We start from the raw sequence: 23,886 nt of genomic DNA on the forward strand, positions 1-23,886 counted from the left end.
CTGTTGACTGATTTTTGGAGAATGCCCTTTTCGGGCAGGTGACCTTTATGCCAGGGTAAAGTCTCCCCTGCCCTTCAGCACAGCCTGCTGGCTGGCAGGACTGTTTTCAGGGACTGCAGGCAGGCTCTGCACTGCCTGTGTTCTGTTGATTAGCCAAGTTTACACAGGACATGCCTGGGAGATTATCTCTTTAGCCCAGGAGTTGAATTTCAAGGGCAAAGTCCACAGTTGGCACCTGATAGGCTGAGAACACCTGGACAGGAGGATTTCACGTGGCTTTCACTCAGCCAGGCCTCTGTGCCTCTTCCTACAGAGGTCAGGTTTTCTGCTTGTTTGCTGCCCAGGCAGGTGACTTCAGAATGCTTCTCCCAGAGCCTCATGGTTTCAGGCATTGCCCCTTGCTATCTCTTCAAGGGCCTGCAGCTCTAGGTGAGACACTCGACTTAGTAAATAAACACGAGCTGCCTTCTCTTCTGTGGAGTTCTGTTCCCCTTGATTCCTTGTCTGTGCTTGCCTCTCCCCTGGAGGGAGGATCTTCATCTCTCTTGCATGGTCAGTGACTCTTCGATTTTCCCAGGACTCTTCTTTGTTTAGCTTGCCTCGTTATTCCAGGATTCTGTTTCGGTGTGGGAAGGGATGTTTAAAGGTTACCTGATTTTCCTCTGCCCAACCTTTGTCATATCGCTATAGACATGGAAGATGATGAATTTTGTAAGACGCTCTGGGATAGAGGAAGAAGGCTGCTGGTAGCCCTGAGCCCTGGTGCTGCCCTGAGGGTTGAAGAGGTCTGCTGAGCTGTAACCCGTCCTTGGCATACTGATCGGGAACTCTGATCCAGTCCCAGGTGCAATAGGGTAGAAGTGAGAAAACTGAGCGCCCGAGGTGGCCGAGCTAGGACTGGACTCAGATCTCCACTGCTGCTGATTCAGGGCATTGCTGTCTATACAAGACAAGAACTGTGAAGTGTTAACATTTCAGATTAGCAAGCATGCACGAAAGTCTCTCTCAGCCTAATTTTTGTGTAAGATTTGTTTGTTTCCCCCTCCTTTTTTTGGTAGCAAAAGTAATATATTTATTCTAAAAACTTTTACAAAACAGAAAAAGATATAAATCTGAATAGGAACCCATCCTTTAAACCCATGCACCAAAAAATATAATCATTGTTAACAGTTGAGTAACAATGGATTTTTTTCTACATTTGCATATACACTTATTTCATCTTTCAAAAAACGATGATACTGTAATAAAAATAAAAAGCATTGATGACAGTGTGGAGAAAGTTAGAACCCTTATATATTACTGGTGAGAATGTAAATGGTGTAGTTGTCAAGGGACTGAATTCTTTTGGTTCCTCAAAAAGCAAAAACTTGCCTAATGACCTAGCAATTCCTCCCAGTTATAAACCCAACAGAAGTGAAAACAGAAACTCAGGTACTTTATGCCAGTGTTTGTATCAGCATTATTCACTGCCTCAAAGGTGGAAACAACTGTGTTCATCCACACATTAATGAATGAACAAAATGTGGTATATCCATACAGTGGAATATTAATCAGCCATGAGAGGCGTGGAATTCTGATACATGCTACAACATGGATGAACCTGTAAAACACTGTGCTGCTGCTGCTGCTGCCAAGTCACATCAGTGGTGTCCAACTCTGTGCGACCCCATAGACGGCAGCCCACCAGGCTCCTCTGTCCCTGGGATTCTCCAGGCAAGAACACTGGAGTGAGTTGCCATTTCCTTCTCCAATGCATGAAAGTGAAAGTGAAGTCGCTCAGTCGTGTCCCACTCTTAGCGACCCCATGGACTGCAGCCTACCAGGCTCCTCCGTCCATGGGATTTCCCAGGCAAGAGTACTGGAGTGGGGTGCCATTGCCTTCTCTGAAACACCGTGCTAGGTGAAATAAATCAAGATATAATAGGACAGATATTGTATGAGTCTGTATATATAAAATACCTATAATAGGCAAATTAATAGAGACCAAAAGCAGATTGGAGGTGGAGAATTGGGAGGTGTTGCTTAGTGGTTACAGCGTTTCTGTTTGAGAGAGTTTTGAAAGAGTATATATAAAATACCTATAATAGGCAAATTAATAGAGACCAAAAGCAGATTGGAGGTGGAGAATTGGGAGGTGTTGCTTAGTGGTTACAGTGTTTCTGTTTGAGAGAGTTTTGAAAGAGTTTTGGAAATAGTGGTGATGGTTGCACAATGCTGTGGTTTAATTAATACCACTGAATTTTAAACTTCAAAAATGCTTAAAATGGCAAATGTTACATATATTTTAACCCAATAAAAATGGTTGAAATTTCCTCTCTTGATAATTTACCTAGGCTATTTTTTTCCATGTCTGTACATTAATTTTAATAGCAGTGCTGTGTTTCTTCAGGTGGATGTATCATAATTTATTTAACCAAACCTCTGTTGATGGACATTTGAGTTATTTCCAGTTTTTCCTATTATAAACAGTGCTGCAATAAACAGCTGAATATAGCTGACTTTGCCCCGGTGGGCTAGTATTTGTATTACCCTAAGCAAAATTCCTGGAAGGGAAGATTCACTGATCAAAGGTTATGCTCGTTTATACTGTTAATAAGTATTGCCAAACTGCTTTCCAGACAAGTTGTGTCAGTTTAGTTCTCATCAAAAGTATATCATGAAAAAAAAAAAAAGTATATCATGATGCCTGTTTCCACCATGCCTTTGCCAAGTGGGTGTTGTAGAGTATTTCAATCTTTGCCAATTTGATAGGTGAAAAAAGATTTCTTATTGTTGCTTTATTTAGGGTTTCTTTAATTTTTAGTGAAATTGAACACCTTTTATGCTCACTGGCAGTGGTACTTATTCTTATGTAAATTTTCTTTTCAAATACTTGGTTCACTTTTGTGTTTGGTCATTATTTTTTCCTTATAGATTTGTAAGAACTTTTACATACATATTACATTAGAACTACTTGCCGTATGTATTGCTGATATTTTTCACTCTCAGTTTGTTTTATTTTAATTTTTGACTTTGTGCTAATTTGTCTTTCACATGTTTTAAATTTTTGTGTAGGTCAATGTATGATCTTTTCCTTCATGACTTTTTTCCCCCCTTCATGGCTTTTGAGTTGAATTTTGTGTCATGCTTTGAAAATTTTTCTTCACTCATTAAAATTATAAACATAATTTATTTTTTTCCTAGTGTTTTTATGGTTCCAGCTTTTACATTTAGATTGTAATTAAGTTTGTAGTATAATAAAAAACCTAAAATAAAATTTTTCCTATTATTTTTGTAGACTTCTGTTCACTTTAGTGTGTTTAGTGAGTGGGGCTACCTATATTCAAATCTTGTATTTCTTATTTATTATGTACCATAGCCATTGAAAACGTTTTTCTGCACCATTTATAGAGGAACATTTCTGATTCAGTTTACCAAAAGAAAAGCCTTTAGTGGGAGACTCAGATCAATAACTTGTACCCAGGTCTTCTGATTCCCTGGTGACTCAGATGGTAAAGAATCCACCTGCAGTGCGGGAGACATGGGTTTGATCCCTGGGTTGGGAAGATCCCCTGGAGGAGGGTATGTCAACCCACGCCAGTATTCTTGCCTGGAGAATCCCCATGGACTAGAGGAGCCTGGTGGGCTATAGTCCATAAGGTCACAAAGAGTCTGATATGACTAAGCAACGAAGCACTTCTGATTCTCAATCCTGTCTGTTTGTTTTCTATTATCCTTATATAAAATATCCAGATTCCTTTTCATTATGTTTTGAAATAATTGCCTCACCCCACTTCTGAAAACTTGACAGTGAATCTTACATGCAATTGAATTTGACATTATAGACCAGGGTGGTATGATGTGAAAGCCTGTCTCTCAAATTATAGCTGGTGTGATGAGCTTAGCCTGGCTCACGTGGGGGCCGGGAGGCAATTGCCTGTTAAAGAAGTGCAGGTTGGCGCTGAGGAGATTCAGGGCCAAAGTCAGAAGGGATGTTGAGACCCAGGAACCATGCGACTGCTGGAGGGAAGCGATAAGAAGTAGTGTGAAGAAACTTGACTGCTTAGAAGACAGATTAAGGAAGAGTTTTGAAGTGAAAGAAGGAAGAGGAATAATGTTTATTCCTCAGTAAACTTATGTCCCAGATATTCAACTAGTAGTTCCCCCCAATTGTGTTTTAAAAGTCAGCTTTTAGCAGTTTAGGCTTGCTGCTCCTCAGGGTCGTGAACCCAGGAAAGAAAGCCTTATTCAAAGGAAAATCCTGGGAAGGGAAGTTAGAGTGCAAGACAGCGAGAGCAGCATTGAGCCGGCATCACCTCTGCTCTTGTCAGCCAGAAGCTTAGATGGAAATGTTTTTAGTGAAGTAGACTAATAAGGAAGCAGAAGGATAAACTACTTCAGACCAGCAAACACTCCTTAGCCCTGCAGGACCAGCTGCACACAGACATACACTCCCTACCCCTAAGAAACTTAATAGTTTACCACATAAGACATACACAAGGTCCGAATACTACAGTGAGATTTACGCCACCAGCCAAGTGGCTCTGGGAAGAAAGGATTAATTCAGTCACTGGTGGGAAGACAGTGAGGAATATACAGGTAAAGTTTCACAAAGCTTCACATTTTGAAGTATGAATATACTTTTTTTTTTTAAAGTTTGTTGCTTTTTGACACTATGAATAGTTATTATTTAACTGGCCAAGTCAAGGAGGGGCATTCCAGGTAAAGGGTTAGCATGTGCAAAGACAGAAGAGTGAAGCAGTATATGCAGAGTCTATGTGCCAAAACTACTAATTGGTCATTTTTCTGTACACAGTAGGGAGAGTGAGCAGCGTTAAGATGAGGCTATAGGGCCAAAGAATGGATAAGTGAGCTAGAAGATAGAATGGTGGAAATAACTGCTGAAGAGCAGAATAAAGGGAAAAGAATTAAGGATAGTCTTAGAGACCTCTGGGACAATATTAAACACACCAACATTTGAGTTTTAGGGGTCCCAGAAGAAGAAGAGAAAAAGGAATTGAGAAAAATTTTGAGGTGATTATAGTCGAAAACTTTCCCAACATGGGAAGGGAAATAGTCAATCAAGTCCAAGAAGTGCAGAGAGTCCCATACAGGATAAACCTAAGGAGAAACATGCCAAGACACATACTACTCAGACTAGCAAAGACTGAACACAAAGAATATTAAAAGCAGCAAGAGAAAAGCAACAAGTAATATACAAAGGAAACCCCATATGATCAACAGCTGATCTTTCCGCAGAAACTCTGCAGGCCAGAAGGGAATGGCTGGATATAGTTAACGTACTGAAAGGAGAAGATGAAACTACAGAGACATAAAGTACTGAAAGGAAAAGATGAGACTATGGAGATAGGCCTCGGGGAATAGCTCTTGGAAGGCTAGACCTACCTCTGTGCACCAGATCACCCCAAAACATTGTGAATGTTTAAGCAATAATTTTATTATTCTCTCTTATGTTTTTAAGGGTCTTGCTTGGGGTCTTCTCATGTAATTTTTTTTCAGAAGGTGGTTGGGCTGGACTTATTCAGAAGACTCAGTCACTCCTATGTGTGGTGTCTGAGAGGGGAAAATTAACAGCTGGGGCCACTCAGCTCTCTGGCTCCTACCACCCCATTTCCATTCCTGCTCTCTGTGGTCCCTCCAGCACGGTGGCTCAGGACTGGGAAGCCAGTGTCTTGAGAGACTGGTAGGGGTCACTGGCCCCATCCAAGCTAGCCTTGGAAGATCAGTACCTTCACATGGGCCCATTCTGTTCCTTGAGGTAGTTATTGAGGCCCTTCTGGTTCAAGGAGAGAAATAGAAAACAACTGGTTAGCTTCTTCTGAAGTCACCACAATCATACAGATTAATTTGAATTTTATGCTATAGGGCAGTTTTCCCCAGATTTAATTCATTGCTTACCATCTTCACAGTATTATCATGACCTCTCCAAACTATTATTTACATATTTAAGTCAGCTAACTTTCAAACTTAAATTTAAGAGGAAAAGTTATCTCACTTTTGTAAAGTGGAAAATCAATATAACTTGCCATACACAGCAGATAAGTTTTAAAGTAAATATATGGAAGCAAAAAACAACGTTGAAAAAATTTTGCCAGATACTGCTGGCTGTGAATGTCTCCTCTCCCTCCCCCCACCCCCCAACCCTGCTTGCTGTTAAAGAAGCAAGTGGAGACTTGCTTCTTAATCTAGTGAGCTCTGAAAGACTTACAGAGTGAATGACTCGATCACCTTGTGATTTCATGCCATTTACTTCTGCGTAATATGATGTTGAGTTCCTGCCATGTAGTTCCTTACCACATTTTGGGAAGCATTGCTGTGAACAGTGGAGCTGCTAAAAGAATTTGAGCACTGGAGCAATATAGCTGCTAAATTTGCATTTTAGCAAGGTCACTTGGGCTGAATCATAGAGAGGAGATTTGAAGAAAGTAAAGTTGGGAGCAGGGAGATGGTTTTTGGAAAATTATTGCAGTAAGTCAAACAATCAGTAGTAAAATCTGAGTCAGAGAATGGTGGGGGAATAGAGGAGGTGAATATAAGACATTAAGGAGATGGAATCTGGAGGACTTGGTGATAGATTGAACTAGAGTAAGAAGGAGAATGTAAAGTCAAGGATGACGTGTAGAAATGGGTGGCATTGTGGAAAAAAGTACAGGAGGGGGAAGTGTTTTTATTAGAGGTAGAGTGGGAAATGAGTCCAGTTTTAGGTATTCCTTTTTCTTAAGTATTTTTAACATGAATTTTCTTGCCACTTTATGGATTTGTTCCTCTTTCCCCTGTATTTTCTGTAAACTGTAAATTAGATATAGAGGTTTGGTTAGATTTAGGGTAAGCGTTTTTGGGGAAAAAACTATAAATGATGAAGCAAATCAGAGGCATATAACTTCTGGTTTCCTCACTATTATTGATTCTAAATTTGGTCACCGCTTAAGGTAGGGGCAGCCAAATTTCTCCATTGTAAAATTATAGCTTTTATTTTATAACTAGCGGATAATCTGTGGGTGACCTTTGGCACTACTCCCCATCAATCTTCAACTTAAGTGGTTTTATTTTTGGAACTTTTATTATAGAAAATGTCAAACATACCAAAAGTGGAGAAAACAGAAGACAAACACCCATGTATCCATCATCCATCTTCAACTGTTATCAGCACTTGGGCTAACTTGTTTTTCCTCTGTCGTTGTCCACTACCCTTCTTTTTTCGCCTGTGGATTTTTGCAAGTGAATTCCAAGGATTATACCGTTTCATCCATAAACACTTCAGAACATACCTGTCTCAAGAGACCTTTCAGACATGTTTAGCTGTATTGATTTCTGGCCAGCAGTTTTTAGTTGCCTTCACAAAAGATCAAGGAATACCGATGATTGAATTGATCCAGAATTAGGCTTTAAACTCGGTCCTTTGTATTCATGGGTTCTGCATCCATGGATTCATTCAACCACAGATGGAAAATATTAGGAGAAAAATTCTAGAAAGTTTCAAAAAGCAAAACTTGAATTTGCCACACACAGGCAACTGTTTACATAGCATTCACATTGTATTTACAATTATTTACACATCATTAACATAGTACTGGGGTATTGTAAGTAATCTAGAGATGATTTAAAGTACATGGGAGGGTATGTATAGGTTATATGTAAGTACTACATCGGCCACATGAGAGACTTGAGCATCTGTGGATTTTGTATCTGTGGTGGGTCCCTCTCTCACTGGGGCCAGAGTTTGAGGGTGTGATGGATCATGGATTCTTGCCTGGAAGGACAGAAGGTAAATTCGGAAACAGGAGAAGGGCTCAAGGGAAGAAAGACCTGACCAAGGTCAAAGAGCAGTTGCTGAATAGTAGGAAGACTCAGAGATAGGCAGGAAGGGGAACTGTGGTCAGGGAGTAGGATTTTGGAGGACAAGATTGAGATGCGTTGTCTCACGATGCCAAGGTCTGAGGTTTGTCCCTAGGGATGGGTAACGAAAGTAAAATCAAAGTCAGGGGGTTGGTCATGAGACAGGGGTTTTGAGTGGCTCCATCCACATCAGTATTGATGTTGCCAGGGTGAAGAAAGTGCTGTTAGGGAGAGCCTGGTCTTTGTTAGGGCAGGAGATGGTGCATAGATCTATGAAGAGTTGGAGGTTATGGGATAGTTGTTAGCTGAACAGCAGTCTATAGAGCAGATTGGAGGCACAGTTAGCAGAAGGCAAAACCTCATTTTAAACAGTGTTTAAGTTTGTGTGATCTAGTACAGGGGTCCCCAGTCCTCAGGGCTGCGGACTGGTACCAGTCCACAGCCTGTTAGGAACCGGGCTGTACTGCTGGTGGTGAGTGGCTGGCCAGCGAGCAAAGCTTCATCTGCTGTTCCCCATCGCTCGCATTACTGCCTGAACCGTCCTCCATCCCTCTTGACAAAGAGCTTGGGGCCTGCTGCTCTAGTAGACATTGCTGTCCACTGGTTGAGGTGGAAGGAAACCAATGGGGTGGGGAATTAATAACGAACAGGAAAAGAATTATGATATGTGGGTGGCGGTTGAAGCAGGAGCCCTCCAGAGGAGACACTCTTGATCACCAAAGCAGTGCTGATATTAGGGCAGTTGTCCACTGAGTCCCTGCTCTGGTTTATCCCTAACAGATCCCTTTGTGAAGTAGCCCTTGGTGCCTTTTGATTGAGTCTTACTTAGCTAGTCTTTGTGAAGATTTGTGTTGCATGCTTTCAGTTCAGTGCACTTGCTCAGTCGTGTCTGACTCTTTGCGACCCCATGGACTGCAGCACGCCAGACTTCCCTGTCCATCACCAACTCCCAGAGCTTGCTCAAACTCATGTCCAGTGTGTCGGTGATGCCGTCTGTTACATTTTGTTTATAGAATTTGGGTGGGAGCAGGTAGAGGGGATGTGTTTTCTTGCTGCTGGTGACCACCAGTTTCTTAAACTTCTAGAAAGCCATTCATGCCTGAGGACTAGAGGTGGAGGGTCCTTTTTTCTGTCCTTGGCTATTCTGAACTTTGTCTCTGATATACCAGGGAGAGCACATTTATCTCCCCTAGGTCATGGCCATCAAGGTTATAGGAAAGAACCGAATTGTGAGTTTCAAGAGTTTTGAAGAACTTTGAGCTAAAGTCATGGACTTGTGGGGACCTCCCTGGCAGTACAGTGGTTAACATTTCGCCTTCCTTGCAGGGGTGTGGGTTTGGTCCCTGGTTGGGGAGCCTTGTGGCCAAAAATCCAAAACATAAAAAAGAAGCAGTATTGTAACAAATTCAATAAAGGCTTAAAAATAAAAAAGAGTCATGGATTTGCGGAGGAGTCAGAAATGAAAACTCAACACCATGATTCCTCCTGGCAAAGATAATGTATCTTGAAATTGTGCTTTTAGGAAGGTCATCACAGGAGAGAAGTTTGGGAGGAAATGGAAGAAAAGAAGGCCTGCTGCTGCTGCTGCTGCTAAGTCACTTCAGTCATGTCTGACTCTGTGTGACCCCAGAGACGGCAGCCCACCAGGCTCCCCCGTCCCTGGGATTCTCCAGGCAAGAACACTGGAGTGGGTTGCCATTTCCTTCTCTGAAAGAAGGCCTAGCTGACTTAATACCAGCATCTCCTTAATTCCAAAACAAGCCGAGTGTGTCCCCAGGGGAGGCTAAAAGTGGGATGACTTCTCACTATCTTGCCAAACACCTATGTTTAAGGGAGTAATTGGACCACGTGCTTCCTTGGCTTAATGAGTTTTAATGTTGAAAGAAAAGTTTTCCTGTTGGAGTGTTCTTGGAGTTCACTTCCTGCTGACTACTGGTGTGCGTGTGTGTGCGTGTGTGCGCACATATCAGCAGAGATGTCAGCCTGGCTTTCTACATCTCCTGGAGGATAAGGATAGTTATTTACATTTAAATAATAACTTACAGCATATAAAATATTTTTATGTACTCTCTTTCATTGGTTTTATATTCTGTCTTTCACAAGAGGAATTGAGGTGGCTAGCTACAGAAGACATAATAAAAACAGCACTTGACTGTACTTTTCATGAGATAGTGGGAGAAACAGGAACTTTAGTTAGACCTAGTTTGAATTCTGGGTTTTCCTTTGACTAGCCGTATGACCCTGGGCTGTAGTTTTCTTGTTGGTAAAACAGAATTGATAACATTTACCTCCTAGGGTTGTTTTTGCACCTTAAATTAATGAACATAGTTAACACTTGGGGATGGTGCTTGGCACACAGTGGATGATGGATGAAGGGAGGTTTCTGTAACGTGGAAACAGATCATCAACATCAAAGAAAAGAAGAGCATCCTAATCTTGAAGGTCCTAATCTTGTTAATTAAGATCGTTGCTATGAATGGCCTTGCAGTTTGACTCTTCGTTCTTTGGCAGTCTGGGAAACTGACCTTTTGACATCTTACCATAAAGTAAGAGGCAGACAAAGTCTTACATTTTAGTGAAATGTTTTTTTTAATTTATAGAGAAATTTTGTATGTGGATGTATTTGTTGGAGATGCTGAATGATACAAAAGATAATGATCCTTACCATTTTTAAATTGAGAGGTATGTTTTTTTTTTTTTTCCTTGTTTTTACAACCATAGGCAATTTTTTTTTTTTACTGTTTGTATAACAAATACTTATGTGATTTCAGTTTCCAATAATTCTCATATAGTGACTGCTGATAAAATACAAATGGGTTACATGAGATTGCAGCTCAGTGAAAACCACCCTGTAAGGAGCTGAGCTAATTGTGTATGTATATAGCTTTCCAATGATTTGATAGAAACATGGAGCTTAAAATACCCAGGGGTGTGGCTGTTCATCACACCTCCTTAGATGGTCTTTAAATATCACTTTTTAAGAGTTTCTAAGAGTTGGACAGGAATCAATTCAAGCCCCTGACTTCTATATTCTTGACTTACTTCCAAATGGAAGCAGATGTGTGGTGTTTGGAAAACAGATGCAAGAGTTGACTTCCTATAAGACAGAGCCATACAACTTACACTCTTGCCTGTATTAAGATATTATTTCCTTTGACTTTTATAATAGCCCTGGGAGGGAATGGGACTGACCAAATGTTTAATTCCCTCTGAAGTACCAGGTCTTGGGCTTTTCCTCTATTTACAAATGAGAGGCTGACTCAAAGTCTTGAGAGATCAGGTGAACAAGCCCATTGTCTTTTTCCCTTCTCTTCCTCATCTCCTGAGTCATAAATGCTAGATAGGGGATTGTCCTTTGCTTTATCTCTGTGACTATTGCTGACCTGGAAATGACTGTCATCATTTTTAGATAGTCCTGGGAAGTTGCGGAATGAAGCTCACATCACAACAAATCATGGGGTTATCATGACCAGGGAGAGATTCTAGCTGGGAGTGGGTGACTTTTGCAGAAGCTGAAAAACACCACCAGGGCAGACAGGTGACTGCCTTCCGCATGCAGGAAGTACCCCTTGCTCTGTGTCATCCTTGTTGGTTAGAGGTAGAAAGAGGGGAAATTGAACCACAGAAGATTTTGCGTGTGTGTTCTTTTATCCTTGTGTATCTTTTCCTCTTTGCAGCGGTGATCCTAGAAACCAGGAAAAACAGCTGTGATCACCATCAATTATTTATTTATATATTTATTTTTATTGAAGTACAATTGATTTACAATGTTGTGTTAGTTTCTGGGGTACAGAAAAGTGAGTATATACCTACTGAAAAGTGGTTCAGAGTGATTGAGACTTCATGTATTATGTCGTCTTTTTTGTGTTCTCTTCCTTATGGTTTATTATAGGATGTTGAATGTAGTTCCCTGTGCTGCACAGTAGAACCTTGTTGTGTATCCCTCCTGTGTATAGTAGTTTGCCTCTGCTGGTCCCAACGCCTGATCCTTCCCTCCCCAGCCTCTCATGCTCCTTGGCAAACACAAGCCTGTTCTCTGTATATCTGTGAGTTTGTTCTGTTTTGTAGGTGTGTTGGTTTGTGCTGTATTTTAGATTCCACATGTCAGTGATACCATATGGTATTTGTCTTTCTCTGTCTGACTTACTTCACTTAGTATGATCATCTCTAGATCCATCCATATTGCAACAAATGGCATTATTTCATTGTTTTTTATGACTGAGTAATATTCCACTATATATACATGTATATGCCACATCTTCTTTATCCATTTGTCTGTTGATGGACCCTTAGGTTGTTTCTGTGTCTTCAGTTCAGTTCAGTCGCTCAGTTGTGTCCAATTCTTTGCGACCCCATGGATTGCAGCACATCAGGCCTCCCTGTCCATCACCAACTCCTGGAGTTCACTCAAACTCATGTCCATTGAGTCAGTGATGTCATCCAACCGTCTTATCCTCTGTCGTCCCCTTCTCCTCTCGCCTTCAATCTTTCCCTGCATCAGGGTCTTTTCAAATGAGTCAGCTCTTCGCATCAGGTGGCCAGAGCATTGGAGCTTCAGCCTCAGCATCAGTCCTTCTTACCTATTGTGTATAGTGCTGCTGTGAACATTGGGATGCGTGTATCTTTTTGAATTATAGTTTTCTCTGAATATATGCCCAGGAGTGGGATTGCTGGATCATATGGCAACTCTATTTTTAGTTTTTTAAGGAACCTCTATACTGTTCTCCATAGTGGCTGCACTAATTTACATTCTCACCAATTGTATAGGAGGATTTCCTTTCCTCCACATCCTTTCCAGCATTTTAATTTGTAGACTTTTAAATGATAGCCATTCTGATCGGTGTGAGTTGGTACCTCATTGTAGTTGTATACAGTCAGTTCTTAATGGAAAGACATGCTGATGATGGTTTTTCATTGGCATAGCCCAAATTCAGGATTTGGGGACTGGGTGGAAAGCTTGACTGCTGTGGAAATGCAGGCAGCTGACTCCTTGAATGAAACCCACAGCGTGTGCCAGCGCAAAGAGTGGCTTTGTTTCACCATATACTCCTGGAGTCTCAGAGGTTGTACCTTGCCATGCCATGCTTTCTTAACAGCACCCAGAAGGAAGATACACATAGCAAGAGAACATCTGTGTCGGTTCGTAGGTGCTCTGTGGCCAGTCCCTTTTTGGTTGGTTTAGGGTGTAGATGGTTCATGTTTGCCTATATGCAAGCCTGGCTTGTGATTACCCACCTTGCCCACCAGCCCGCTTTTCTCATTCTGTTCCTTGAGGCTTCCTTGCCTTTCTCACTAATTTTAGAGAAATAGAATTCCTGGTTGTGCAGACAAGACCAAGGTCAGGCCACTGTGAGGCCATTGCTTTTGTTGCCTCAGTCAGCCTCCTCATCACAGATAATTCAGTCATGACTGGGTATGTCCTTAAAGCTGAGGGGGTATGAGGGGTGGGAGTGTGGGTGAGTTGAATAAAGGAAAGATAGTTTGGGCTGAAAACTCCACTCTTCAGGGATCTGTTCTTTTTTTTTTTTTTTTTTAATTATTTATTTAGCTGTGCTGTGTCTTGGTTGTTGTATGTGGGATCTAGTTCTCTGACCAGGAATTGAACCCAGGCCCCCTGCATTAGGAGTGCAGAGTCTTAGCCACTGGATCATCAGGCAAGTCCCTGGGGATCTGTTCTTATGATGGACTTTATACCCAGGAAGCTTAACCAAGAATCTTCTTTCCATTAATCGAGCTACACCAAAAGAAGCTAGTCTCCATACCAGATTCAGAAACTGTGAAATAGAGAATGAATAATTATCAACATTTTGTGTAGAATTTGGGAACTGTTAGTTTTCTGTGACACATACTCTCTGCCCTTTGGTTACAAAGAGCTATCCCCAGCTGCCCACCTCCCTCTTACCTTCTTCCTCTTCTTACTAAAGATTCTTACCCTGGATGAAAACATCTGAGGCCTGCTCTCTCAACACGTTCACTTTTGTAGAGCTTTTGTTACACTTCTGTCTTCAATATCTCCTTCTTTTTCTCCTAGCCTCTTGAATTATTCCAGGTAAAATCCCCCTTCTATTGACAGACCCAACTCCTTCTTCCTTTTTCTATTCTTTTGTGCAAAACTAATTAACTTTATTGATTTTTTAAAATAATAAAAGAAATGCATGTTCATTGCAGAATATTTTACATAACAAAAAATATTAGGAAGAAAGTAAAAATCACATATCATCCCTTTACCAGAGATAGCATAATTTAATTTTTTGGTATATATCCTTTTGGATCTTTTTTCTTACATGTTCTAGATACACTTTTTCAAAATATAAACATAGCATTGTTATTTGCTTCCTTCTTTGACTAATAATTGGAGAAAGAAATGGCATGCCACTCCAGTATTCTTGCCTGGAGAATCTCATGGACAGAGGAGCCTGGCAGGGGATCGCAAAGAGTCGGACACAACTGAGCAACTAACACTCGACTAATAATATCACGTGGGTATCTTCCAGGGACATAGATAGAGCTACTTTGTAATGTTTAATGCTCCATAGAGAATTCCATTGTATGGATGAATCAGTATTTATTTAATCTCCTGACAGTGGACTTTGGGGTTATTTCTTTTATTTTGCTGTTCAAAGCTACGCTGGGGCTTCCCCTGGGGCTCAGTGGTAAAGAATTTGCAGGAGGCATGGGTCAGTCCCTGGTTCGGGATGATCCCACACGTCTTGGAGCAACTGAGACTGTGCACCCCAACTCCTGAGCCTGTGCTCTAGAGCCTGGGAACTGCAACTATTTGAGCCCACGTGCCGCAGCTACCGAAGCCTGAGCGCCCTAGAGCCTGTGCTCTACAACAGCAGAAGCCACCACAATGAGGAGCCCATGTACTGCAACTAGAGAAGAGCCCGCGTAGCAGTGAAGACCCAGCACAGCCAAAAATAAGACATAAATAAGTAGAATTATTTTTAAAAAAGCTATGTGGTAGTAAATGTCTAAATATCTATCCCTGTTTGTATAATTTCAGGATAAATTTCTAGAAATGGAATTGCTATATCAAATAGTATATAATGTACATGAACTATTTAATAACATCTTTAAAATTTTAAGTATATTTTAAGCAAAAGAAAAAAGTTGATATAATAAAAACCTGTGTGCACCCATCACCCAAATTTAATAGATTTAACATTTTATCATATTTGCTTCAGGTCTCTTATTTAAAAAATTTTAATATGACAGATACGATTAAGCTTTCCCCAGTCCTTTTCTCTCAGAAATTGATATGCCTCATTCCCATGTGCATCTTATCCTTTATATGTATATATATGTTCATAATTAATGTATAGTATGGCGTGTTTTAACATTTTATACACATGACACCATTCCAGCATGCAGCCTTTGGCAGCCTGGTTTATTTCATTTACTATTGTTTTTGAAAAGTATGCATGTATAAAATGATTGTTTAATTGGTATATGATGTGTCATTGCATGATAGTGAGAGATGAGTAAAGTCTTTCCATTTTTTGTGTGTTACAAACAAGGCTGTGATGAGCAGCCTTATACAAAGAATGCACAAGAGTTTATGTATACCAGCCACCTGTAGTGGGCATGTGATTCTTCAGCGTTGTTAGGTTGTACCAGATTGCTGTCGATAGTGATTGTATGCATTTCCAGCAATGTATACAGATTTTCATTTCCCTAAATTTTTGCTAACACTTGGAGATTCTGTACTTCTCAGTATTTTCCAGTTTAATTAATATGAGATAATATCACATTGCTTTAATATGCATTTTCCTGACTTCAGAGAGATTGAGCATTGTTCCATATTTTATTGGTTATTTAGGTTTCCTTTCCTTTGAATTGTCTATTCATATCTTTAATACCTGTTTTTCAGTTGGGTTATTTACCTTTTTCCTATTGATTTTCGAAGTTAATGTGTTCTCATTTTTAGTCTTTTGTATGCTTTTCAGTAATTTCTTCCTGGCTATGGCTTGTCTTTTAACTTTATGTAGGGTATCATTGTGAGCGTATATTTATCAGAGTTTATGTAATCCTAAATTGTCCTCCAGAAAGGTTGTGCTGGTTTCCAGTACCTCCACCAGGTTCTGAGAGTGCTCCCGTTCGCCACCCTCTGCCTGACTCTGGGATTACTTTTATCATTTGATTGCCTGATCTGATAGGCAAAAAGTGGTATTGCCTCTTGTTTTCTACCTTTTCTTTGAGCCTTCCCACTTGAAACCTGGCTTTTCCCTGAAGATGTCACTTCCTTTGTGACCCTCTCTAATGAAGCAGCTTCCTCTCCTCCACTGACTTTCACTGTCTACTCCCTGACCTTGCTTCCAGCCCTGCCTGGCAACCTTTTCCACTGGAAGTCAGTCTCTCCCTTCACACATATCTCCTGTCCTCCTCCTTGGCGCTGACTGCCTCTTGCCTTCCACATTAGTTGCTTACAACCTTCTTCACAGGTCTCCTGTCTGCTATAATAGGACTTGGGACTTCATGCTGAGAATCCTTCAGTGCTCTGGCCTCAGAGTCCCTCAGTCTTTTCAACTCTAAAGACTGTATTTTCATTCCTCTTAAGGTGCTCATAGCCCTGGCCTCATCACTTGGAGCTATTCCACTTTCAGGATCCTAAACTCTGAAATTCCTGTTCCTCCCCAAGCCCCTGAATACTTACAGCTCTTTCGGGGCTCCCTCTGGCCCTTGCCCCACCCTTAGGACTGCCCGCTTATTGTTCTGTCAGCCTGAACCTCAAAGACAAGAATTCCAGGCATGTAATTGATTACCTGAGCCTCCTCCCTCTTATCCTCACTACAGCCTTCAGTCCTGGTGGACTACAAAAACAGACTTCTGCTATAGCCTCTTGATTTCTTTCTTTTTTTTTTAACATTTTATTTTATATTGGAGTATAATGGATTAGCAATATTGTGATAGTTTCAGGTTTATAGCAAAGTGATTAGTTGTACATTTTCCCATTTAGTTTGTTACATAACATTGAGCAGAGCTTCTTATGCTATTCAGTAGGTCCTTCTTGGTTATCCGTTTTAAATACACTGAGCCACAGGGGAAACCCCAACACAGCTTTGAACAGCAAAATTAAAGAAATAACTCAAAACTCTAGATCCATCCATGTTGCAGCAGATGTATAGCCCCTAGATTTCTGCATGTGGCTTCATCATTCAGAAGCAGTTCCTGACCCATTATTCCTTTCTCAGAATAGTTCCTTGATTTCCCAGAGAAAATACCCTTAATTTGGTTCTCAAAGGCCTCTAAGATCTGGGATTTCCCTCTTTCCAGCTCTCCTCCCTGGTATACTTGCCGATAAGTTCCCATCAGACTGAACATCTTATTTTCCTTTGTATGTCTTCTACTTTGCTGCCTCTAAGACTTTGCTTATATAGTCCCATCTGCCCAGGGTCGCCCCTCTATCCTTTTGCTGTTTGATCTTCCAGGACCAGTGCAAGGGCAGCCTTCTCTATGAACCCTTTCGGCTTCTTTCACTGGAAACGAGCCCCCTCTACATTTCCGCAGCCTTTATGTCTCCACTGGCACTTAAAGTGGTCTTCCTGCCATTTGTTGTATTTATGTGTCTTTTGTATCCATCTTACTGGAATGTCAGCTCTTTGTGGATGGCCCCATGCTTGATGGATTTTGGTGTCCCAGCCAGCACTAAGTACATTAGTTAACACGTGGTTAGTCTTCAGTATATATTAGTTGAATGTAGGAATGATTGTAAGTGTGAATGGAGAGAGGAGAGACTGTTGTCATGGCAAACCAGAGATTGTATTTAAAATTTCATCCCCCTTTTCCTGCTCTCGAGTGAAGAATCAGACTTAGCTTGACCTGGCCCAGAAGAACAGTAGACCCAGCTCCTGACCCATTGAAGTTTGTCCTGTTGTGGAGGCAGGATCCTTGAGTACCAAGAATTCCACCTAGGTGTTTTCAGTTTTAGGGAGTTGGGCTGGCTGTGTTCTGTGCACTCTAGGCAAGAGGATTTCAGAGGAGTGTAGAAAAAGGAAGCACCGAGCGTGCTCTTGGCAGAGGCAGGAGCAGAGGGACAACAGGGTATGACAACCCTGAGGGGAGCGTTTTATTTTTGTTGTCAGGCTATTCTCTTTCCTCCTTACCTCCCAGGGCTGCCATTCTTCCTGCCTTGGGACCTTGAGTCATAGTCTGACTCTAAATCTCAAACAACCTTTTGTCTCATTCTGTCCAACTACTCTTTGTCCTTTAAAATTTGTCTCTTTTTTCGTCTCCCACAGAAATCCTTTCATGAGCCCCTCCACTCCCACCCGCTGTGCTTTTGAGCACTTTTAGTCTGGAACTCACATTTGAATTATTTCCTATTATGTCTTGCTTCCCTGAGTTAGACTGTGAGCTCCTTGAGTTCAGGAATCACATCTCATGTTTATTTGCTCTCTGCTAAAAACAAAGCAGTGATCAGTGACCAGTGACTACTGTTGATTTTATTGAGGAGGTTGATACTAGAACTTGGAAGTTTATCAGTAGCAGAAAAACTGAAGATGGTAAAGGATATGAAGGTAAAACTTAGCCTTGGGTCACTTCTCTAGAGTCTGGATCAGGGGAGTCAATGCCTGTGCATCTTTACAGTCTCCTGGTGTACAAGGAAGGAGGGTGGGCTTCCTGAATTCTGGCTTTTGAAGGTCTGCCTGCCAGCAGTAGTCAGCATAGAGGCAGGTCAGGTGTTCAGGGTATGGCTTCCAGGGGAGAAGAGGGAGGGTGGGTGGTTGGGGCCCCACACCGCTGTGATTGACTTGGGGGTGAACAAGCTCCATTGCCAGCCCCCCTGGTACGAGGGAGCTGTCAGCCCACATGGTCGATTGGAGCTCGAAGGATCCCTTACAGCCTCTTCCCTGAGCTGGAAGCAGGATGGGGAGCAGCAGGCCAGTTGGCTGGCTTGCCTTTTCTGCCTTAAAGTACTTTGTTTCTGTTGCTAACAACAGACATGGGTAGTGTAAATAAAGTGCAGACACATAGACACATATGTGGAGACTGAAAATTGGAGTTGTCAAGGACAGGGGAGGGGCTGAGTGAAGGGGGACTGGAAATGTGTAGCTAAGTCTCTAAAGATGCATAGTGTGCCCTGGACCCTCCTCCCTTCAGCCTTTAGCAGTGGACTGCCCTTAGAGGGCAGGCTGGGAGGTCAAGAACTATATAAGCAAAGTCTTAGAGGCAAGAAAGTAGAAGACATAATTCTGGATGCCACAGGTTTCAGAGACTTGCTTGTTTCAGTTGAATATAGCTTTGCTCAGGCACACACGCCTTTGAGCTAGGTGCTAGTGATCCTCGAGGGCTGATGACGGCAGCTTCTTCCTTCCGTCCTGCCTTTTCTGAAAGGCTTTGCTCGTTAATCCCTTGTTGCACCCACAAGTGGTGTACATGGATCAGCAGCAGCCATGGCCTTTCTGGCAGCCCTGACCTGTCAGAGCCCCCTGAGGTTTGCACACCCAAACACATGACTGGTGTTTTGAGTGAGCTTCCTTAGAATGGTTCCTGATGCCAGTTCAGCCTGGCTAGGAAGAGTGATCTTACTAGCTGGAGCCTGAATCGTTAGCTGTTACAAGAAGTAAAAGTTGAGTCTCATGTGAGAGGAGCTTCTTTGGAGACATGAGGTGTAGATGGACTGTGATGAGGATGGTTGAGGAGGAAGACTGTGAGTTTCTCCTGCTGGAACTGTAAATTGGGGCAGTTCGGTGTTCTCTCTTCCTTCCTCCTTGAGTCTAAGAGCATGTCTGGAGAGCCTCTCCTGTTTCTGATTCAGGTGGAAAGAGCTGCTGCGTTGATATGATATGTCATGTGGCGTTACTCCACTTGTTACTGCAGAAGTTAAAGGACCAGGGTACATGTGAATAAGTTACCTATTTTTATAATTGAGAAGGAATGTGGGATTATTCCTATAATGATAGCAATCTCACTCCCATTCAGTAACCTTTCTAGAACAGGAGAGAGAGGAGTGAAGTTATTATTAGGGTCTGAGAATCGCACACCACCCTGGAGTGCCTAAGGGGTTGCCCCCCACTGGCCCCCAGTAGCTATGCAGTCACAGTGATGCAAAGTCTGGGAACTCCCAAGGAAAGGGTTGGTTGCTTTCTTTCTTTTCCCTGACTTACGGTAGGGCTATGAAGCTGAGTATCTGGTCCTTGGGAGGAGTAGTTGACTAAGGTTTTTAACTGAATGAGATTGGACTCTGCTGGCCTCTGAAGCTGATAAAACTCCAAAGCAGGGCAGGAGACAGTGCTCCCCAAGGTGGGCAGAAAGAATGATGGTTCTTGTGCTAGCGTATGTTCTAAACCACCATGCCCGGTGGAGGGGTAGGGGGAGCTCCTTAGAAAGGCTGAAGGAGAGGCAAGTCCACCTCACCCAACTGGAATTCTTTTCCCACCCCCACCTTTGCCCCTGCAAATGTTGCAACAAGCCGCCTCTGAGGTCTGGTTCTTGACTCCCCTACCTGCACAGTTCAGGTGAAAAGGGAGGTTCGTGGTGAGGCCCCTCCCACCAGTTAGGAGCATGGAGGGTTGTGTTGTTTTCTTTCCCCTGCCCTTAGTCAGTGGCCTAGTGCCTGACACATGGTTGCTCGTTGTTTGTGGATCTGATGGTCTCCCAAACTGAAGTTTGGGAGGGACCTTATACTGGGCTATGGAGCATGGGTAGGATCTGGATAACAGGGAGGAAGGGGAGAACTCCAGGCTGGAAATGGTTTGAGCATAAAAACACAGCTGCAGATGCAGAAATGGACATGTATGGAGCAGGGAGGTGTCCTACCTGGAGATAGAAGTGCGTTTGTGTGTGTGTATGTGGAGGGGGTGTATGCAAGTCTGTGTGTCTTTGCATGGAGGGGAATGGAGGATGGTAGGGGAGTGGTGGTGGTAGGGAAAGAGGGTAGTTGAAAGAGCAACAGGGAAGGAAGAAGAGGGAAGCGAGATTGGTTGGTAGCATTTCACAAGGTTCTGGAGGACCCAGAGGAGTCTGGATTTGGTGTGATTGGCATTTGTGTGTGTGTGTGTGTGTGTGTGTGTGTGTGTGTGTTAGTCACTCAGTCATGTCCAACTCTTTGAGACTCCATAGACTGTAGCTCACCAGGCTGTTTGATCCGTGGAATTCTCCAGGTCAGAATACTGGAGTGTGTTGTGATTCCCTTCTCCAGGGCATCTTCCTGACCCAGGGATCGAACCTGGGTCTCCTGCATTGCAGGCAGATTCTTTACCATCTGAGCCAGCAGAGAAGCTCGTGATTGGCAGTTCAGTTCAGTTCAGTTCAGTCGCTCAGTCATGTCCGACTCTGTGATCCCATGAATCGCAGTACGCCAGGCCTCCCTGTCCGTCACCAACTCCTGGAGTTCACTCAAACTCACGTCCATCGAGTCGGTGATGCCATCCAGCCATCTCATCCTCTGTCGTCCCCTTTGCCTCCTGACCCCAATCCCTCCCAGCATCAGAGTCTTTTCCAATGAGTCAACTCTTTGCATGAGGTGGCCAAAGTACTGGAGCTTCAGCTTTAGCATCAGTCCTTCCAGAGAATACCCAGGGCAGTTAAGGAGCCCCAAAGAGCAACATGATGATGATACTGAGATTCTAGAATAGTTAGTTGTTTATGAGCAGGAGGAGATGGAAGAAGAATGGGAACTAGTAATGATACTGGTAACACTTCACATTTATATATTGCATCCATGGCTGGCACTCGGTAAAGTGCTCTTTAGGTAATCAGAGACCATTGTAGTAAGCTTGGTATGAGGTGATTAGCTGGAGATAAATTGCACAGCAGATGACATAGTTAGCTCCTTCATATTTGGCTATATTTGGCTCTTATTTGGTTAAATAAGAAATAGCTCCAAGGACATCTTCTTCCTGAACTCTGCTTCCCAAAGTGTGTCCTTGAAGCCTCTGGAGCTGGGGCTGTTGTCTGGCTCAGCTGGGCTGCTCAGCGCTTGCACACTCGCTGCCAGGAACTAATGTCCTTGGGCCTCAGCTGGGGCGTGTCCCCAGTACAGCCATCTGGAAGGTCAGAGAAATTAGCCACTAGAATGTACCCATTAGTGTTTCAAGAGGTTACAACCTGTCAGTGGAATCCCAAGCCTGGGAACTGCTTCTCTCACAGGGCTTTTCAAAGTTGGAACAAGCTAACAGTTCTCTAGCACTGACTGCTCCCTTATTTGGACACTAAATTTTCAGGGTGAGATTAGACTTCTCCTTTGTTTTAGGAGAGTTTTTAAGGACCTGATATCCCTGTGAGTGATTTTCAGAGAGAGAATGTGACATCAGAGCCATACCTTTCCTCCCCTTTTTCTTTCCCTGGCCTCCAGCCCACCCATTTAGGAGAGTGGGAAGGGGCCCCTGTCCACTCACCTCAGTCTTGGAGGAGGAAAATGGACAGCACATCCTGGAACCAAGAGTCATGGAGTGGCCTGGCTGCAGGGCTGGGGGGCAACTTCAAGCCCCGCCTGAGGGCTTGTCTCTTGGCTTTGGGGAACTTACTATGGCCACTGACTTGGCAGAAATGTAGTTTATCAGTCCAGCTTCATGTGAGGGGCTGGGGATGGTGGTGCTGCTGAGGGGTGAAGAGTCTTCTGTGGCAACTTTGAGAGCATACTTCTTCCCCTGCCAGCCTCCTAACATGGACGGCTGATTGTACTGCAAGCCCAGCTCTGCCAACTTCTGCCTTTCCTTCTGGTTGACCCCCGTGAACCTCATAGAAGTAATTCAGCTCCTGGCAGTGACATTGGATCCTATTGGAGGAAGGGAAAGCAGGAAGGAGAACAACATGTTTCTGTCAACAAAGGTGTGCTCTCGCTAGTTGGAACGCGCTGTGAGGTGGCTTTCAGCCCTTGGGTGATTACTGTGGGCTTAAATTGTGATGCCGTGTGTGGAAAAGGCTGTAAATCATAGAGACTGTAGGGCTGTGGAGTGAAGGTAGGGCCTCCAACTGCAGTCGCCAAAAACCCAAGGTGAAAGCTGGCCAGAAGGCTGGCCAGACTGGAGAACTGCTACTGCCCAGAAAGAAAGCACTTTGGGCAGTTGTAAGTGCTTTGCTTGCAGTATCTTATTTAATCTGCCCAAGAATACTTCGTGCTTGGAGCTGTCATCCCCACCTCAGAGTTAAGGAAGCTCAAGCCTCGAAAGCTTATTCACAGCTTGGTAGCTAGTAGAAATAGAGTTGGAATTCATACCCCAGACTACTCTTTTCCCATTATTCCTTACAGAGGAAACAATGACTAACCACTAATTTTAATAAACATTCTATATCAGAAGAGTTACAGATTTGCAGAAAAGTTGCAAAGATAATATATAGAGTTTCTGTCGGCCCTGCAAGCCATTCATTTTTTTCTTCCTCTTCTGGTCCATTTTATGAGGATTCATGGGGGTGAAGTACAGATTTGGAATAAGGACATTTTTTCCCAAAGATTCCAGCTTAGTGATATTTCAGCTAGAATTTTCGAAAGTCCATTCTAACATATTATTTCTTCTCCAGTTCTACTCTGTCTCAGTCCTGCTGGAAGGGACTAGCCCTGGCTTTGCCATCTGGTTTCAGAGTCAAACACCCTACTCTCTTGACTGTCTCAATAGAGGTGGATAGCAGCTGAGCTTCTCAGAGGTAGGGAAGGCAGGTGGGTGTGGGGAGCATTCGCACCAGCTTGGCTTCTGGACCTTCTGCCTGACAGGGTTGTGACGTGGGTGTTAGGAGTTTCAGCTGATGTTTCCTGGCCTGCAGCCAGAGCCCTCCCAAGGGACATGGGGAGAGTCTAGGCAGTGAGGCCTGTTTGCTTGGATGCTCTCCTGAAAATCTGTCCTTGTACGGTGCAGAATGGTTTGTGGTGGTCGCTGCTCTAGGCCCAGGCCTCAGGGTGCAGGCAGGAAGGCTGACTGTGGGCAGGGTAATACCCGTGGGCAGCTGGTGTGCTTTGCTGGGTCCCAGGCATGTTGTCCATTTAAGGGAAAGGGGTCTGCGATCTCCTTGGCTCTGGGTGTGAATGGGCTGGCCTGAAATTTGCTCATGGCCTTTGCTGGATGTGCTTTTTCAATGAGATCATTCCAGAGTTACATTCCTATGAAATTA

General features: G+C 43.1%; 1 protein-coding gene and 1 long non-coding RNA gene across 10 annotated transcripts in view; one reads left to right on the forward strand and one right to left on the reverse strand.

The window, feature by feature from the left end:
- DENND2B (DENN domain containing 2B) overlaps positions 1–23,886 on the forward strand; it is a 171,434-nt gene that overhangs the window by 61,773 nt on the left and 85,775 nt on the right. The window contains exon 1 of one of the 9 annotated variants that reach the window (XM_086340170.1): positions 13,346–14,315. The exons of the other annotated variants lie outside the window; for them this stretch is intronic. The gene's annotated coding sequence lies outside the window, so the exon portion shown is untranslated. Of the gene's footprint in view, positions 1–13,345; positions 14,316–23,886 lie in introns of those variants that run through there. 9 annotated transcript variants of the gene reach the window in all.
- LOC147357781 (uncharacterized) lies at positions 18,256–22,558 on the reverse strand. The gene is made up of 3 exons (XR_015142097.1): positions 22,179–22,558; positions 20,914–21,827; positions 18,256–19,653 (listed from the first exon to the last, which is right to left on the reverse strand). It is a non-coding gene; the product is annotated as an uncharacterized LOC147357781 (long non-coding RNA).

This window comes from Bos grunniens, chromosome 15 (assembly GCF_055505025.1).
Source record: "Bos grunniens cultivar Pamir isolate PY7600 chromosome 15, Bosgru_T2T1.0, whole genome shotgun sequence".
Lineage (NCBI taxonomy): Eukaryota > Metazoa > Chordata > Mammalia > Artiodactyla > Bovidae > Bos > Bos grunniens.